Source organism: Xiphophorus hellerii, chromosome 4 (assembly GCF_003331165.1).
Source record: "Xiphophorus hellerii strain 12219 chromosome 4, Xiphophorus_hellerii-4.1, whole genome shotgun sequence".
Lineage (NCBI taxonomy): Eukaryota > Metazoa > Chordata > Actinopteri > Cyprinodontiformes > Poeciliidae > Xiphophorus > Xiphophorus hellerii.
In genome coordinates, this window is record NC_045675.1 from 32,879,057 (window position 1) to 32,898,402 (window position 19,346).

General features: G+C 43.2%; 1 protein-coding gene across 5 annotated transcripts in view; it reads right to left on the reverse strand.

The window, feature by feature from the left end:
- Window positions 1-14,836, reverse strand: part of znf536 (zinc finger protein 536) — a 231,968-nt gene extending 217,132 nt beyond the window's left edge. For 3 of the 5 annotated variants that reach the window (XM_032560398.1, XM_032560399.1, XM_032560400.1), the window contains exons 1-2: window positions 14,565-14,836; window positions 14,310-14,418 (exon numbers count right to left, since the gene is read on the reverse strand). The gene's annotated coding sequence lies outside the window, so the exon portion shown is untranslated. Of the gene's footprint in view, window positions 1-13,525; window positions 14,236-14,309; window positions 14,419-14,564 lie in introns of those variants that run through there. The other 2 variants (XM_032560401.1, XM_032560403.1) reach the window with 1 other exon arrangement.
- Between the last annotated feature and the right edge of the window lie 4,510 nt (window positions 14,837-19,346).

Below are 19,346 nucleotides of genomic sequence, written 5' to 3' on the forward strand. Positions count from 1 at the left end.
CACTATTCACACATCCAAGCACACACCCTCAGGTTGTTTTCACTCCTGATAGTCCATTAGACTCGGTTCGATTGGGGACCAAGGTTGCAACAGTTGTTCCATTTTCAGCTGATGTGGTTCTCTTTCAGACTACGCTGTGTCAACCCTTTGAAGAACCCGTTCCTCCCTTTGCCTTTGGCGGCGCTGCATGAACAACCACTGAAGGAAACAATATGAAAACCTCTGAAGAAGATGCTGAGCACAACTTCCATCTTCACCAAACGTGAACAAAGCAAGTGTGGCGTCGGATTTTAGCGGTTGGAGGATTTCTTTTTCGTTTTTAAAGACCACGAGCCATTTCTCCCGCTAGCACACGTTTATTTGTTTTGGTTATATTTACCCAGAATGCCCTGCACAGTAGTTTGCTTCCTGTTTTTAGAGCAGTTTTTGATCCGCGTGGCGTTCACATATTCATTCGAACCCCACCACACTTCACTATGCTAAACCCAGACTGAGGTTTGAAGGAGGCCCAAAATTAAATTTTTTGTTCCACATCAAAGTTTGATTACGCATTCACACCTCCTCAAACGAACCTGACATTTTAGTCCAATGGCCTGGAGTTTAATTAAAGTGGACTAAACACAGCTGGTGTGAATGCGTTCTTAGACTGCAGCAGAAAACCTGGCAGATGTGAAAGCTCCTCATACGTCATACATACATGTTTCTAAAGTTTTTAGTTTGAAGTGACACAAGAGCACAGGATTTGCTCTGTTCCCTAATAAGACAATATTTGGGTTTAAAATTTTCCCTCCGGTTTGCATGTTCTCCCTGTGAATGTGTAGATTCTCTCTAGGAACTCACAGTGTCCTACCAAATTGCACAACAGTGGAATTAATTTACTTCAGTTCTATAACCCAAGTGAACTAGTTCATTCTGTTAAGGTGGCTAAACCACTCTGGCCTGCATTACTGGGCTTGGTGGCTGTTAGCTGCTGGTTCAGCCTCATAGGAGGACTCCAAAAACCTGACGGATGTCCCACATCTGGAACATTTCAGGGTTGTTGAGGTCATGAGGTCTTTCACTTCCAGCAACACTAATGTGGTGATGCAAGTCACAAGCACATCGAAGCGCGAGTCATTACGTTTACACTCCTGACCTGGCTGTGACCTGGAAACAACTACCAGCACAGGTGTGTGTGTGAGGGAGAACAGACTACCTGTAGAGGTGTCTGTTATAAATAGTTGCAACTTTTCAGATTTTACCGTCCTTATAGTTGATGTAAATCCCTATTTTTGTTCTCTAAAAGCTTTAGGCCCGCTTTATTTTTCATTCAATATGAGCACAAAAATTTCTTGACAAACCTGTCATGGAAACTGCACATCATCTGCTCTCGACGGTTCCCTTCCTTCCTCACTCCTTTCATCCTTGTCTTTCTCCTCCTCCTCGAAGCCTCGCAGCATGTGTAAGCAGAAGCGCACGTGCTCCCCTCGCCCTCATTACCAGCTAACTATGCTGTTTGATTAAAAGTGTGTACAGAGAGGAAGAGAGAGAGAGAAAGAGAGAGAGAGAAGAGAGGGGGATGAGGAGGTGTGTGTGCGTGGCGGAGCGCGGGGGGGACAGGCCGAACCTCCATAATTAAGATCACTTCACAGATTACCTCTGGCAACAAAAGCGCGGCAAGCGGTCGCCCGCAGCCTCAGAAATTAGATGAAAAAGGGGTGTTGAGGAGGAGACTGACCTCTGCCGGGCTCCACATGAACACAAGTAACGGCTGAATCAAACACCCCCCACATGCACACACACCACACCCCCTTCCCCAGCTGCCCCCTTCCTCCCAACATGAACTGAGACACACACACACACACGCAGGTAGTGGTACACGCTGTAGTCGGAACGACAGCAAACCGTGGGAAAGCACACATCTTCCAAGGAGAGGACGACACCAGCACCTGAGGGCTGACACTGACACATGGCTGCTAAGCACACTATCGGCAGACCTGTCCACCAGCAATTATGATATACTTTTTGTCTGGGGGGTGGGAGCAGGTTTGGAAGGCAAATTGCCACTTAAAAGAAAAACGTTGGCCTCGTTTTAATGTGGCTGAGCGGTTAGAGAACAACGGTAATGTAAAACCCAAGGCAAATTCCTTGTTTGTGGACACAGTCTTGGCCAATAAAACTGATCCTGATGTAGGTCAGTCTACCAAAAGAAATGAAGTTTCATTTTCAGTCCCAGAGGCGGTTCTGTCACCCCTTTCCCCCTTACCCAATAAAACTGAAGGAAATCCTTTCAATTCTGGAGCAGGATAAAATGCTGAAACTCTCAGCAAATAAATAACAGCAACAGAAAACTTGGTCAAGTTGGGCCACCTGCCCTTTTTCACCATGGGCAACGCCCCAGGGTCCTCTGGAGTGTCTAAATGTATCTATGCTTCCTTTCTTAACTCTTTTTATTCTGGATACATATTATTATTTATACATATTTAGCTTCAGTTTATGATTTTTTTTTTTTCGATTTTCTTTCATTGGCTATAAACAACCAAATATGCTACTTCCAATTGAAAAACTACAGAATTCCCTTAGTTTGTAAAGTCGTTCATATAGAATTATTTGATGCACCTGTAGTATTTAAAGAGGCAGAATTATGTATTTTCCAGGCATATAGTGCCATTTTATAGCACAATCAAGTAACTGTTATCATCAATTATCTGGACAAATCTGTACATATCAAAAACTTAAAAGACATTTGACTTTGCATCATCATCTGACACCTTGATAGTGGCCTCTGTCTCTTTAAGATACTCCTCTCCTTTCAGACACTCACACTTCAGCAAGTCACACCAACAACACCTCTTCATGCCATCCACTGATGCCATCTATGACTGACCTTGGAAGCATTGCATTTTGTAGGATTAGCACAGCAGACACACAGATACACCAGGTTTTTGCTTGCTATTTGCTGCTGCTGCTAGTCTGGAGGGGCTGTGTTGTAGGCACGGGGGGTGGGGCTCGCCTAGGGACGAGGGAAATGGCGCTTAGGCACCCCTGAATGGTTGCCAGGAGAGATTCAAGGATTCCTCTAACATGCATGAAAGAATCAAAGCAAAACTCCAGGTATGTTTTTGATGAAGGAATATCATTATAACATAATACGGAGCTCAAAAAAGTCAACTTTGCATAATACCACCCCGCCAGCCATGTAACAAAACAAGCAATAAATCATGAAATAAAATTGAAAGCAAATTTCTACGTTTGCCATTTACATATAAATATATATTTTTTGTATCTTCTAGTCATCAAGTTTGCCATTTCATTTTTTCAAAAGTTTTCTTACAACCTGACATATGACCAAGTATTGATAGCATTCCCGCAGATACTTTCTTTCCCTTAGTTGCATTTAGATTTTACCAGCTGATGTCCTGAAACAGTCATTTTGCTTTTATAAAGGAACATTTGTAAATAATTACAAATAAAAGCAGACTCATTAAGATTTTTCACAACCATATTGTCATTTATCAAAAGGATTGGTGGGAAACTGAACAGGTTTAAATAAGCTTGCAAAAGGCAGTGAATTGGCATAATCAACTTTTTACTTTATTAAAAAATTATAACAGAAATTGAACAATTTCATGTTGTGGATGTGAATTTAGTTTAAAATGTTTAGGTGGTAAACAGTGAAAATGTTGAAATGAAATTCAGTGTTAACTTGTGCAAACTAAAACTCCTCTGTCATATCCTAAACCCAATAAAAAAAGAAGTTTGAAAAAAAAATCCTTTATAAGAAACTAAATATCTACATGTGGCATTTGTTGATTTTTAGCACAGTTACTGCTTTCATGCCGATTTTATTTTGCATGAGGACATTAAGTAATATTAGAATTAAAATTTTCTATTCAACTCCAAATCTATCTGCAGAAGCCAACTGTCAAAGTCTAAAGGAACAATAATTTAAGTCATGTTTCGGTTCCACTTCTGCTCTTTTGCACTTTATCTTTGATCATTTTGAGCCTCCTCAGTCTCAGTGGTGTCCCAAACTCTTCACCTTGCCCTCCTCAGGTCTCCCACTCCTGCCCTGCAAGCCAATTCTGATCTCTGGTTAAAAAAGGGGGGCTGGGGTGAGGGTTGAGATGGGGGGGCATTTACTGTAATCACAGGGATCTAGAAGGAGCGCCTCGAAGCCCTCGGGGGCTGATCGGCAATCAGAGAGATGGAGGCTACAAGAGGGAGAGAGAGAAACAAACCTGAGCTCAACTTCAGAACTGTAGAGCAGACCTCTATCTGCAATCTGAAGCAGTTCTGTCATGAGATTGTCTTGCTGGTGGGTGGGCATATTATGGGCTGAATGGGGGGGATATGAGTTGTAGTTCTTTCTGTAAATGTGGAAGACCTAGCTTAATTACTTAAAGACAGGGTGAGGCGAGAAAGCATGATACGATGTCATAGATCGGGCTTTCAGCGACTGAAAAAAGGAGCAACACTGGAATGAAAATGTATTCTGTTGTTTAAAATAATAAACCAAATCCTCACTGGAAAAAAAAGGCATTTGAAAATAAAGTCAATCTGGAAAGCATTAGAGGGTATGAGAGTTAACTGTAGATTTCCAGCGTGACTGTTAGAATATTTTCCTCAGCTTTGAAGTTAAAAATGCTCTGAGAATTAGTCACTCATTAAAGTTTCTTTAAGATCTTTTCTTCTTATTTTGCATATTACCAAAATGTTAGGACCTATCACAGAACCTTGCGGCACGCCACAAAAAAACCAAAAGAACTACACTGACAACTGGATTTTATTTAGCTGCTACGTCTGATCTAAAACTAATTCAAAACAAAATAGTTGTAAATTAGGGGGGTTTTTTGGTGACCCATTTGATGCAGTTCATATTTTCTTTTAACCACAAACATATTTTGAGGTCGGACACCTTTTTTCAATCTGGGACAGTTTTTCACCTTTTACTTTGAAATCTTACCCACACCTTGTTTAAACAAAAGGTGCGCTCATCTTTTCAAAGGTTTTTCAGCCAAATTTGGCTCCAAGATAAACACATCTGCCAATTGTAACTCTATCTGTCTGCTATTAATTATTAATGTATGTATTCACCATGTTATAAACCAAGAAATAAACAACTCCTGGGATTGTTTTGAAATCTCATACAGGATTTAAGAGGCCCTGATTGTCCCTGATTAAAAGCAGCTATGCATTGTGAGCAAATTAATAAAAATATTATTACGTCATATAAGGATACACAGAAGACATTTTAAAACAAAAAAACACCACTGTGGTCCCGGGCCGAACCGGGACAGAATGATCAAGAGCAACATTTAAAAGCAGGCAGATCTGCCTGCAGATGTTTAAACGTGTGCGAGTACAACAAGAAAAGCTATTAAAAAAAAAAAAAAAAACTCAGCTCTGAGGTGAGGAAAACAACTTGAGCACATGATCTGAAATAATAACGCTGACAAAAATGCCACAGACTAAGCAGCAAAAGACAAAGAGGAAGATAAGCGGGAGCGGTGGGAGGAGGAGGAGAGGGCTGGAGGAGGTGAGCCATTTGAAGATGCAAAGGAGAAAAAGACGATTTGAGAAAACTGAAATTGGCCGAGATCAATTAGGTTTCTTTTACCACAGAAGTGGGAGCTCGTCTTATGACTAAAGAGAGGCATTAAAAGAAAAGAGCGCGCCACCGAGGGAATTCTCTCGCATTAGAGCGCTCTCTTTTCAAATCCAACGCCAGCGCTAACGCAGATAAATAATAGATAAATTTTATTAGGTTCCCCACCTTGAACAAGACTTTTTAAAGTAGTTCATGAAAGACCGACGGCTCCTGGAGAGCAAAACGCCGTCACACAACTGCACACACACACGTGTACCACACACACACACACACACGCATGTAAAGTGTGTTTTACTTGATTAAATAAAACACCAGGAGGCATCAACTTCACAAGCTGAGGAAGGCTTGCCCCCCGCTAACACACGGTTTTAACACCAGTCCTGTTTCTGTCTGGACACAAACACTCAGTCTTGATGATATTTTTGGTAGCTAATGGAACATGATGGGAGTTTTCTTTTGTTGATTTATGATTGAATTAAACAGTCTACTAAATACACAAAAAAAAACACCTGCTGGTATGTAAGAGATATTGAAATACTTTAAAGTTTTCTTCCCCCCCATTAACTTCCAAAGTAACTAAGTTGTTTGGGTGAGTGGTCGTGTGTGTGGCAGGTATGAGTAACGGAAGTATTTCTCTGCTCCAGCTTTAGTCAGCAGTCATGAGGGCTTGTTTGTACATTCCAGGACTGGAGCAGGTCCAACTTCACCATTTTGTTTTGCTTGTTTTGCTGTTATGCTTAAATGTGTTGTAGGAAGATTTTTATTTTTTTATTTTTTTACAGAGGACAGACGTGTTGATAAAGCCGAGGAATGAACTCTCCCTGATCTTTTCCCTGAAGTTTAAAGGAGGTCCCGCGTTCTCTCCCAGTCCCTGAAGCTCCGTGAAATGAAAACCATGAAGAGAAACTTGCTTTTGAATGGTGAATGCGCTGTCCTAAAATAGACGCAAAGTTAAACAAGAAGACATGTATTTACCTTTTTCCTATCTAAAAAAAAAAGGCACAGTAGCAGTCGTGGGTCTCACAGCAGCTTTGCCTTGGAGATGTGGTCGAGGCTGCGCCAGTCGTTTACAGAAGGCTGTGTGTTTAATGCCTGGAATGCTCATTTGCCTTTTGGGTTTACTTATTTACTTTTGCATAAATGGGAAACAGTAATGTGGTATTAAAGGACTTCTCAGGGGGGAAAGCTGTGTTTTTAAATGCAGCCTTTTTTTAAAAACAAACAAAAAAAAGAAAACGCTCCCTTGGTTTGCTATATTAAGGCAGGGTTGATGATTAATGCGGCACAGATTTAATTTTTCTTGATTAATATTAATAATAATAAATTACAAAAATAATGCCAAACATGAAATGAACAACCCAGCTCCCCTCCACACACACACACAAATAGAGAGAGACATGCACCCGCCTTTGCTCAAAGTCATAATATACAAAATGAGCAGCCAGGCTAAACCGAGTGGCAAATAATCCTAAATTTCCCAACAGAAAAATAGAAAATGTAAAATGACTGCCTTGATCAAGCGGAGCTGAGGAATCCTTCACAGCAGCCGCAGCTGCAGCGCCACCACTGTCACTTGGAATGAAAACGTAAACCTTTCACAGCTTTCGATTGAGTCTTTAATTCAGCCCGATGTGACATTAAAACCCTTCGCTTGACTTCCAGTGGTTGTGACAAATGTACCGGCGCTTAATGGAGGTGCGCAGACAGGCCGGCATTTCAGTGACTTTTATCAAAGTGAATTTATCAATTCAGGCTAGCAGGATCTGTGGCAGCCGCTTGTTGAGAGGGAAGCCTGCAGAATCTGTTAGGTAAATCATCTCTCCTTTTCTGCCTCTCTGTTGCTCTCCTTTTGCTCCTCGCCGGGTGTTGTTCCCCCCACACCGCCTCGTCATCACTCCTCATCTTCCATTCAGCTTTGTATTATTTCCATTAACAGGACAGTTTCCCGCCAAATAGGTGACTTTAAATCGTAAAATTAGCATGTAGTAGTAGCATCTTATCGCAACCTAACCTGTTTACTTCTTTGTAAAATGTAATATGTGGTTCAAACTCAATGTGGAACAAGCTTAGAGGTAGATGACTGTCAGACAGTTACAAAAAATGCATTTGAAATTCTATATCACCTGTTCAATGTGATTAAAACTATTTTGTTTTTTTGTGCAGTTGGAAAGAGAAGTGGCTCAGAATAATGTTAAAACAGGCTCCAAACTAAACTACAGCAGCAATATATCTTAATAATGTCTCTTCTAACACAAACTTCCAAAAACGATCATTTGTATATTGTTAATTATGAATCTGAAATTAAGATTCACGTCAGGATCAGGAATGAAAAGAAGAGAAGACATAAAAAAAGACAAACTGAAGGCAGGTAGGAAAAGATTAGGGTTAATATTGGGAAAGCTTGTGGGAGCTGACAGATGGCAAAAAAAAGGAGTGAAAGAGCGCAAGGGGAAGAGCGATAAGAAGGCTGGTGAAGGGTTCTCTCTGGCGCTGCCATCAAAGTGTCTGAGCTACTTGAACCTTGCCCACCTTTCCACTACCTCACTAAGGAGATCCTGCCCCGCAAACCACCTATAAACCACTCGGACACATGATCCACTTGTACAGATGTGGAGTGGAAACACACACGCGCGCGCACAAAAAGGCAGAGAGAGAAACCCTTCCTCTCAGACACACGTTCTAACACACCATCATTTACCATTAGTCCTCGATTAACAATTGTCTGCTCCACTTTGGAGTAAAAGGGTACTTATCACTAAAAGAGAGCTTACCGAACAGTCTCTACCGCACCATGCCGATTAAAATTTGTAATTTTAAATAAATCGAGGACTGGAACATTTAGTATTCAACAAAACACACAGGTGAAGGTTTCACCCTACGGACCCTGAGGCAGAATGGACTGAAAACTATGGACGTCCCACTGGGACCACAAATGAGGAGCAAAAAAAGAATAACAACTTTCAGGAATTTGTCTGAATATATATATATATATATATATATATATATATATATATATATATATATATATACTTATATATGGGCTTCAAATAAAATAGAAGAGCAGTGCTAATTCATCTTTGTGAAAATATTCGCAGCGGAGGAATTCCGGCAGGCAGGAACAGAATCGTCTCTCCGACAAAAGAGCCATCTTCCCCGAGTAACAAGTTGGTGCAATGAGTGTCGACAGAAGAGGAGCTGAAATCCCCCCCTGGGCTACAGAATATCCCGCTATTGTAGTCTTAACCCGCGAGACCTGGCTGGGAATGTACAGCTTTCACAGTCACTTCTCATCCTATTTGTAGCACTGCCGTTGATGCGCGAGCGCCTGTGCCACAGCAGGTCACTCTTTTTTTTTTTTTCTCCCCTCTTTCTGTTCACACTGCTGTCTCTCTCTCTCTCCTACCTCCAGTCCACACCACCACCTTTCCCTTCATACACACACACACACATCACAAGAGAGATTCATAAAAGAGCTCCGCAGATTATTTTGATTGAGCGTTCTTATCCCAATGGAAACGTGCGCTTTGTTTTGTCATGTTTTTATATATATATATATATATATATATATATATATATATATATATATATTATATTTATTTTATTATTTATTCATTTTCTTATTCATTCCACTGGGGAAGTTTCATTAAAGATCCAATTATGCAAATGAGGTGCTGGGGAAGCAGCTGAATGTGCGCTACAATGGTGTACAGTAATGGTTGGGCTCGCCGTACGGCAGATCCAGGGCCAGATTTATGAGAGCTAGCGAACGGGAAACGCCTCCATCCTTTGGTGAGAACCTCTTGATCATAATTAAAGGTGCACACATTCTCCCCAGCTTTCCCACACTTTCACCTCTCCTCTCTCCCCTCCCGTTCTTTTCTTTTCTTTTCGGCCCCCCTCCCCGAATATTTTGACATCCTCATTAGCCGGGGTCTGGAAGTTTACAGAGGTCACATCTGAAAACGCGCAACGCAGCTAAAGAGCAGACATGACATGAGCCCAGCAGTCGGAGATGCTAGGTGAAAGGGGGCGATAGACAGGACCTTCTACACACACACACACACGCACACACACACACGCACACACTTCCATCTCATGAAGGCTGGAGGTATTTACCACTGTCTTTGCAGAGCACAGCTGAATGCTAAGTAGCAACAATTCTCTGCTTCAAGACCTCTGATTGATGTGTGCTTGCCGGTTTGTGTTAAGCTGTTGTCTGTGGAAATGACACGGCTGAAAACACAGCGCTCCTCGACGCATCAACGGGAGGAAAAAAAAAAAAAAACAGCCCTGACATCGCCTGGCGCCTCCTTAAATCCACAGTTTGAAGCAAACTTTTAGGAATAAGGAATCCAAGCAGGACACAAACCATCGGGGAACCATGGCGCCCCAGAGGAGTTCCTCTGGGGACGTAGGGCCAGAGGACACTGGGCAGAAACCTGGGGGCTTCAACACACTGAAACAATGTACAGACACACACATTCTCTACAAGTCCTCTGATAAAGAGAAATCACCTCCTCCATACTTAGCTCTCCCTCTTAAGACCAACTGCCTCCGCTCTCCTCTCAGCCCCGCTTCCTCCCTCTGCCCAGACACGCAGACGCTCGTTGTGATGGCACCCTGGCATGAGGGCACCCAGTCTGTCAACGCCTCATCTGCCCCACACTCTTTATTCTTAGATGGAACTGACGTCCGCGATTAGCCTCAGCTTCACCATCTCGGCCCACCCGACCCCTCAGCTCCTCCGCATCCCAACTGTTGGATATTTCTGTTGATTTTTTGTTTTTAACCTCATGTGTTCAATCTAGTTTTGATCCATAATTGTCTTTGCAGAGACTCTTGTAACTACTCTGTGTCTCTCACTATAAATTCATTCACTAAAATGAAATCCTAAGCATGAGCAGAGGCAGGAGGCACCAAACCTGTTGGCTGCTGTTGAAAACGTTTCAACCTGGAGGAAGAATCTATTTTTGGGGGGAAATTTATTGGGAGTTTTTAGCCGGAGAAATCTCGTCATTATTATCCTCACAAGGCAACTTCATGTGGAGCCTGACAACATGCTGCCCTCCCTGGCTTAAACTCTAGAGATCAAGGTCAAGGAGTTACAAGCCCCCCCTCTCCCACAGTCACCACAGAACACACCCACACACACGGCCACTTCACTCTACCAGCGCAGTAAGGAACACAGCCTGATCAGAAATGAAGGGTGGAACTTTTTTTTTTTTTTAATTCCCATCCAGCGCCCTGAAAACCAGCAGGTAACCAAAAGAAAGAAGAAAAAAAACGGGATGAGGGCGAGGCTGGAGGGCTGCTGCTTTCACAATGACTGCACATATCAATTAATGGCTGGCTGATCAGCAGAGCTGGCCTGATCCGGCCTGCCCACCACTGCCCTGATCCCAGCGGATGGGAAAACCTGGCCCTGCAGCCTGTGCAGCTGGAGCCCTCTCCCCATAATTACATGAGAATGGAGGGGGGGGGGGGGGGGGGGGGGGGGGGATGCGAGGCTGCAGATCTGATGGGTGGGGGGGAAGACTCTTGCAGATGCTTGAATCCAAATCACAGGCCATGGTTAAGCATGCATGTTGGCTGTTCCAATTTAGAAACCTCTTTTACACTTAGAATAAAAATGTGATTGTTTAACCCGCCAGTATGCAGATTTCTGACAGCAGGGGAGAGCGGCCTGCTGACTGACTGACTGACTGACTGACTGACTGACTGACTGACTGACTGACTGACTGACTGACAGCCTGCTGAAAGGAGAACTGATCTGATGCCATCTCCTCTCTCTGGCTCTCTCTCCTCCGTTTGCAGCGGCGAGATGTTTATCAACGCAGTCAGTCATGGTCTGTGACCCCCCACCCACCTTCCCCAAACACACGCACACACACACATACACACACTCTCCACCACCCTCAGAAGCACCGTTACAGGGCACAGGTGGGAAAGCGGCTCACGCCGGATCGTCGGCAGAACGGATTTCCAGCTCCGTCAGTCAGAAAGTTGCAGCAGGAGGATTCGTCAAATCCCTGCTGCCGCGAGAGACGATTCACTCTTCAAATTTCATCCAGAAACAAAATGTATCAATGTTCAGCATTTTAAATGCCCGGTTTTTTTTTCCTCTGACATTCCTCTGTGTGTGTGCAGTGACACAATTTACACATTTGTGAAGACAGAGATTTTCAGGTGGGCCTAATAAATCCAAACTAAACCGAGAACACCTTCAATTCCTCGAAAAGGCCAGTTTGGAAAAGCAAAGCAAGGCCTTTTTTTCCTCCTAAAATATTTCACCTAAAAAGAATGACAACATGTCAGCTGGTAGGGGACCAGAGAGAGGAGCAGGGAAGGGGCAGACAGGTCTGAGGCAGCTCTGCACTGTCATCCATTTCATATTTCTCCTGCGATAAAGGACTGAAAGCAACTGACAAAAGGGGTTTACGCCCAGACACTATTTCAGACACAATATCCGCCCTGTGCATACCATTACACAATGACAGCATCCCAGCCCGTACAGTCCATCTATTTATTCAATTTTCCCTGCACAATGAATCCAAGGAGGAAGCAACTTTTTTGGGCGGATGGGGGATGGAAGGAGGCAGAGGGGCTCGGGATAACTTGGGGAAAGGTTAGGGAAACAGTGTGACGGAGTTTTTGGAGCCATTGCATTTGTCTTCATAAAGCTGGTAGCTGGTTGGAGGTAAAGCGAGGTCAAACCGGTCAGGGGTCAGTTTTACTTCCAGGAAAGAAAAAAAAAGGGAGAGAAAATAACAGCTCCCCACCCAAGACGCTTGGTGTGACAGGGGCTTTAAATGGGATTACAGAGCTCAAACATCCCTGGTGCCACGCATAATTCAATTTATTCTTTATTAATTCGGAACTGCCCGTTTATTTTCATATATTATTAAAATATGTTAAAGATTGTTAAAGTTGAGAGTGTTTTTGTTTTTTGTTTGTTTTTTGCTTGTTTTTTTATATATATACCTTTTTATTACTATACATGGAGTGAAGATATTGCAGAGAGAATGTTTTTTTCTGAAATCAGGGCAGGACACAAATCTGATCTGTTCACTCGCTGATGTGATATGGCCTCGTGAGCTGTCCCGCTGCTATTTGCTCGCGCACACACCGCAACTTTTGAGGAAGACTTTTCCCAACCCGGACTAGGTGTTGTTGTCAAGGCAGAAATAAGACGGCTCCGTTTCCGCGCTTTAATCAGCGAGAACATGACGCTTTGACGGCTTTTTCATTTCAGAGGTCGATCTCGGTGCTCAAAATGGCAGGTCTCATCGGCTCTACCATCTCATAACTTTGTTTGCCTTTTTTCTCTTTTCGTTTTTTTTTTTTCTTTTTTTTTAAGGACACGTGGTGCCAAAACTTTAACTTCTTTATTCCCTCTGTCTTCAAAAACCCCAGCTGAGTGGAATATCGCCGGCTACGGGGAAAAAATAAAAAAAAGAAAGTTTTCCAAGCAGCCGGGAACACGGCCACATACTTCTGTAAAAGTCCCACGCTGTGCCGCTGATCCTTAATGCAAAGCGGTGCGCAGCGAGCGGCTTTTACGCACAGGCTTTGTGGGTAAAAAAAATAATAAAAAATAAATAAAAAGCAATAATGGACATTAATGAATTTTCTGCTCTTAATGAAACTAGTTCGGCACGCGGAGACTTGCAAGGTGTCGCTTCCGAGCTGCTTCCATCTCTCTCGGTCCCAGCTGCTGTTTTACGACCCCTCGCTCCGGATAATTGCACCCTTATTTTCTAATCATGATTCGGGGAGACATCAGGGGACCCCCGCTGCGACACACACACAGAAACAAGCCTGAGTGAGCTCCCCCCACCACCACCACCCTCACACACACACACACACACACACACACACACACCCACTCAGAACCCCCCGATAAGACCTCTTCGCTTTCAGCTCCACACTTCTTACCTTCTCTTATTTGTTTATATATTTTGGTTTTTGAGGGGTTTTTTTTTAAATTCGCCGACTCCGGTGCGTAAACGCCGCGTCGAGACCAACAGTGCTCAGCAAACAGCGAGGCATGTCCATTTGATGTGACGGGATCATGTTGCCGCCGCCGCTGCTGCTGCTGCTGCTGCTGCGGGGACGAGAGTGTTGTGGGGGGGGAAAGTGCGCTCAGGACGGGTTACAGACTGTCCACTCCACGCTCGTCCGCGTATTCCGACTTGGACATAAAGAAGAAAACAAACAAGGCTTTTATCAGGACTTGTCCCCTCGCTCTCCGGTCCGGCTCCTATCAGCGGGCATCAGCAGCGTGTCCCCTCCATCTCTCAGCTCAGACTCCCCCTATCTGGCGGCTGGAAGAGGCGCTCTGCTGTAGAGAGCAGCGCCGGCTGCTCCTGCGGTATCCGCCGTCAGAGCAGCTGATGAACCCAGCGCTGAGCGGAGCAGCGAGCCCCCTCCGCCCCCCGCGCCACCTTCTCCTTCTCCCGGTCCTCACATTAGACAGAAACAAAACGCTCCAAAAATACCTCCGAGATCCTGACCTTGAACCGCGCGGAGAGATTATTTTTTTGATTAAAATTTTAATAGTAAAAAGAAAGAAAAGAAAGCGAAAAGCAACGTGCCCTCTGCTCTAAGCCGTGAAGGCGCAGCCAGCGGAGGCTCGGGGCGACCAGAATTGGCTGGCAGAGCCTTAACATCCCTCCCTGCAAACACACCAAATAACTCCAAAAAAAGTGACATTCCTTACCTTTCAGGACAGCTGTTCCGGCTCCCCGTCCTCCCCGTCTCCTCCTGGCCTTTAGAAACTCCTGGATAAATGAGCGTTTCCTCCTCTGCGTCCCGAGCGTCAGTCACCGCTAAAGAGAAGTAATGAGTGATAAAAATGACGCTCATCTATCTGCACTGTAACCTTGTGGCGTATTTAATGTAAATAAGCCTCATTGGGCTGCGGGTCCCCGCGCATACAGACGCAGGACCGCTCCCAGGGGAGCCTCTCTTTTACCTTTTCAGGGTTTTTTTCTCTCTTTCTTTCACCGATTCAAAGGATTTATTCCCGCTGCGCTAAAATGAAATTATTAGAGAATAAAGATGCGAGTGCGCTCTGAGTTAAAGCGTGGAGAAATTTCTGCGCAGGTGCTCGAAGCTTTTTTTTTCTTTTTTCTTTTTTTTTTTAAACTGCTCTTTCAGGCTGACTCAAACACTAATGCCAACAGGAACTTGGAAGTTCGCTCAACTTTTTTTTTGTTTTTTTGTTTTTTTTTTGGTTTGTTTTTTGAACCGGTGAATAAAAGCACATGACAGAAAGACAGAGCGACGTCCCGCAGACGCAGGAGTGTTTCCTGCGACTAAAAGCTGCCCTTGCACCCTGTTTTTGATATATTATGGTTCCATATGGGGGGGTAGAAACAGGGGGGGGCGGGGGGGCTGGAAGAGGCTGAATAATGCAATTATAGATTCAGTGTCCCAGCGTTGACAAAAGACAGGGCTTCAATAGAGGCTTTGTTGGGGGATTATATAATGATTATGGGGTAATTATGGGAACGGTTTGGTAATAATAATAAAGAGGGAAAAAGTATATCAAGTACTCTCCTGGACGGACAGCTTGTTTTCTGTAATGTTAAGTGCATCACAGAGGAGAGTGACAGACAGGGAGGCTGTGCTGCTGACAGCTAGTGGTCGCGCGCAGCCTTGATTATTCAAAATGTCGCACCGACAGACGCATTAACGCCGCCGACAGAGGATCGGATGGCCGCGGAACCGGACGTGGGCCCGCTGAGGGGATGCAGCGCGGGGGTCGTGTTTATAACCCCCCTCCACCACCACCACCTCCACCTCCACCACATAAGTCAGCGCCGGGTCACACGCACTCGGGACACGCACGCGCCGCTCCAGAGCTGTCCGGAGAAGGAGCACGCGGACGGTCATTCCGACGGATAGCGCGCGGCGCTCCATCTGTGCGTGGGAATAATCCGCAACTCGCAGCGTGTTAAAACCATTATTACTTTAATTGCATTCAGGAATTAACTGCAGCCTGTTCGGAACATTTTTCCATCCAAAAAAAAAAAAAAAAAAAAGGAAAAGAAATCTGACTTTTTTTTTTTACCCACATTTGATTATAGCTCACTCTTCTTGCTTTCTCGCTCACTCTTTTTTATATAAAATATGTACTTGTTGCTCACTTTTTCCTTCCGTCCTTTTCTTTACCTTCCAACAGAAAACCTAATCACATTTAAAGATTCGCACTTCTTTCTTTCTTTAATGCATGTGATTTATTTCCTCCTACCTAAAAGAATGTAACTTTTCGCTCCCCACATCCAGAAATTAGCATAGCCATCCCCTAAATAATGCGGCTATCTTTATGGCAGTGATAGCAGCGAGCGGCAGGGTGTTTCTTTACCGATTCTCCATGGATCAACGGCGCGTCATCAGAGCCTTTTGAACTTGTTATAGCAAGTCAAGTGATTCTTTATCGTCTGACAGGCCTGACAATCCATCGGGGATGGGAAAGCAGGTCAAAAGGAAGTTGCCATATGGACTTAAGCATGCAAATTTCCAACAATGCATGGCGCTGCTGAGTGCTGTCCCCCTCGCCATACATACAGTAAAGTGACTGTTTCTGCAGATGTTCTGCACAGACTCAGGGGTGTGTGGCTCCTCAGTTAGAGCAGGGTTAAATGTGTCAAAAAGTGGGCCACCATGATGATGAAAGTCCAGCAGAATGCATTGTGCTGGTAGTTATTTTTATTATTGGTTGCTGTTCTGACCCAGGGATGTTTACACTAAAGGAACAAAAAAATATTTCCACCATTTGTTTAAGGCTATTTATCTGCATTTTTTTTTTTTTTTTGCATGTAAATGTAACAGTGTTTCGACAGTTGTTATTGCGAGTCTGAGAAAGTTTTTCTGGTTGGTTTCAAAAAAGGATCCAGGACAGAGCAAAACTTTTTGTCCTATAGTTGAACCAGAATGAATTTAGTTTCAGTTCATCTCAACATCTAGAGAGAAGCTCATGACGAGCTTCAGGCAAGTGAAAGTCCTGGCAAGAAATATGGACTCAACACTCACACTGATACTACAAAAAAATATGTATATTTTATTTAACATCTCGATATTCAGGGATTTTTAAAAATGTACTTAAAAATATTGTATATTCTTAAAAGTAATGCATATTTTTGTCCTTTACACAACAACAGTCACACAATGTTGAGGAAAAAAGTAATAGAATCATGTGCTAAAAAAGACAAGTACTACTTTGTCGCATCTTCTTTTTTTGACATCTTAAATTGTCAGAGGGATGGACTTCACTGATAAAGACAAAAACAATATTCTTAAAAAAATCAGGTTCCGAAATGATCATCTATTCTGATCAGCTACTCTTTTTTTTCTCCTCATTTCCATCAGAAATCTTTATTTTACTGACCATGTCACTGAACTGATCTGCCTGTCCTGTAGAAAAGTTTGAACGGTCTTTGTTCAGGAAACATCATCATCATCATCATCATCATCATCATCATCATCACTTCTTTGAATTGATGACATGGGAAAAGCGTGTCCACCTGTGGATTTATTTAATACCTTCAGTGATTATGGGATTATCTTTAGCAAGTTTCATTTGAATGAACAAAACAAACACCCTGGTAGTTGTTTTTGTTTTTCTTGATTTTTTTTGTTTGATTGTTACTAATAAAAATATTAAAAGTTGCGTGAAATTTCAGTCAGACCCCTTAGCTCCAATGCCTGCAAATAAATTCAGTGCAATTGTTTCCCTTCATAAATCAACTAATTAGCCAACAGAGTTCACCTGTGTGTGATTCCCAACATGAACCCAGTTCTTCTGTGAAGGTCTCAGGAGTCTTTTCAAGAACACATCATCATGGAGATCAAGGAACCCAGCAGACTGGTCAGAGTGGTCATAGTAGTCAGAGCGGTCAGATCGCTCAGCGAGGAAGCTGTGGAGAAGCATAATACAGTGTTAGATTATGAAACGATGCCTGCAGTATGGAACTTTTATAAATAATAGTTGTTTACATATTTGTTAAAACTGACACTATGTTGTGACAATATGAGGCAGAAAATCTGTGAAAAAAAAAAAATCCAGCTCCTCCTCCTCCTACCAGTGCTCCTACTGCCATCTGAAGAAATACCCCGCTCAGTCAGAATCACCAATCAGAGCCAGTAGCAGGGCCTTAGCACCTCCCCTTTCTTCTCGGATGTGCTACAGCTAGTTCCCCACAATGCAGCCTGTTGTGATGATCAGGCTTAGTAATGGGGAGTTCGACTCGTTTCAGAGATACGGCTCTTTTGGTTCCAAAATGGCTCTTAATTTACTATCATCTGAAGCCCCATATTTTATAGTTTGGCAAATAGGAATGTTTTGTATGATAAACCTTTTTGTATTCAATGTTCTCTATATAAGAAGTCTTATACTCCTTAATTTAAGTATTTGTTCCATTACAAAAGCAGATATTCTTACTTTTGTATGATATTTTAATCAAACTTTAACTTTTTTTAAACAGATACAAATTAACACAACACTGCAAACAAATCTAGTGAAGAGACCCCTCTGACCCGTCACTGCTAATGCTGGTTAGCATGGCCACCAATGATGGTGGATGAACGGTTTTCCCCTAATGTTAAGTTATTTCTCCACCATTAGAACATTTAGCAGTGCATTCACAAGGTTGATTGACAGCACTAAGACCCTGGCTCTGATTGGTTGTTGCTGACTGAGCGTTGTATTTCTGCAGATGGCAGTAGGACTACAGGAAGGAGATGGAAGAGCTCGTTTTTTTCAGATTATCTGTCTCATACTGTCAGGACATGGTGGCAGTTCTAACAAATAGATAAAAATCTAATTGTGTATAAAAGTTTCATGCTGCAGCTTCAATAAAAGAAGCAGCTAGCATTCCCATGGTAACTCTGGCAGAGCAGACAACTCAGATCTCTCAGTAGACAAATATTAGTAGCACACTCCACTCTTATGGAAGAGTGTTAAGAAGAATGTTGAAAGAAACCTTGGTATCAGCAGCAACATGCCGTTAGGATACTCTATTTTAGCAGGGCCAGGACCTGAAGTGCAATAAAAGGAAATCCTGTAAGTGTCTGCTTTCAGGTGGGAATAATTTATTTTTATGATTTAAAAAAATTCTGATTTGTTCTTTTCTCTTCCTGGATCTACTTTGCGTTCATTCAGCGTTTCGGGATGGGAGGCAAAGCGGGCGCTGGCTGGCGGTCCGGACGGGTCGCGGCAGCCCTCTTGCTGCCCTGACAGTGACGAGCAGCTGAAGATGTCTCCACTCACTTCCCCTCTGGCCTGGAAGCCGTCCAACGCAGCGCTCCAAAAACAGGCCTTCCTCTGTTAACTCCTCGGGCAAATTCAGATCGCCCTGCCGTCTCTGTCAAAGTCTCAGTCTCTGTCCAGATGCACAACATTTCTGCTGCCCTTCTTGCTAATAGTTAAAAGGGGGTGAAGGCAACAGCCAAAGAGCACTTCATGGGAACAAACTAATTCTGGTGCTTTGTTTGATTGTGGTCATGTGTGTCTCCATAATTTAGAACTTATGAAGACAGCAAGCATCTTTAAAGCGGGCCTGTTTCGATTTAAATGCAAACATAGCCAAGACACACACTTCGGCTTTTCCTCGGTGGAATAGAAGCGCTTTTTCTCTCCTTCAAATTGAGTTCCTCAAACTCTAATTTGGAGCAACCCTTTGATGAACTAATGTTTTCAAACTAGACTGCTATAATGAAAAGGGAGTGAGTGCAATTTTAAACAATCTGAAGC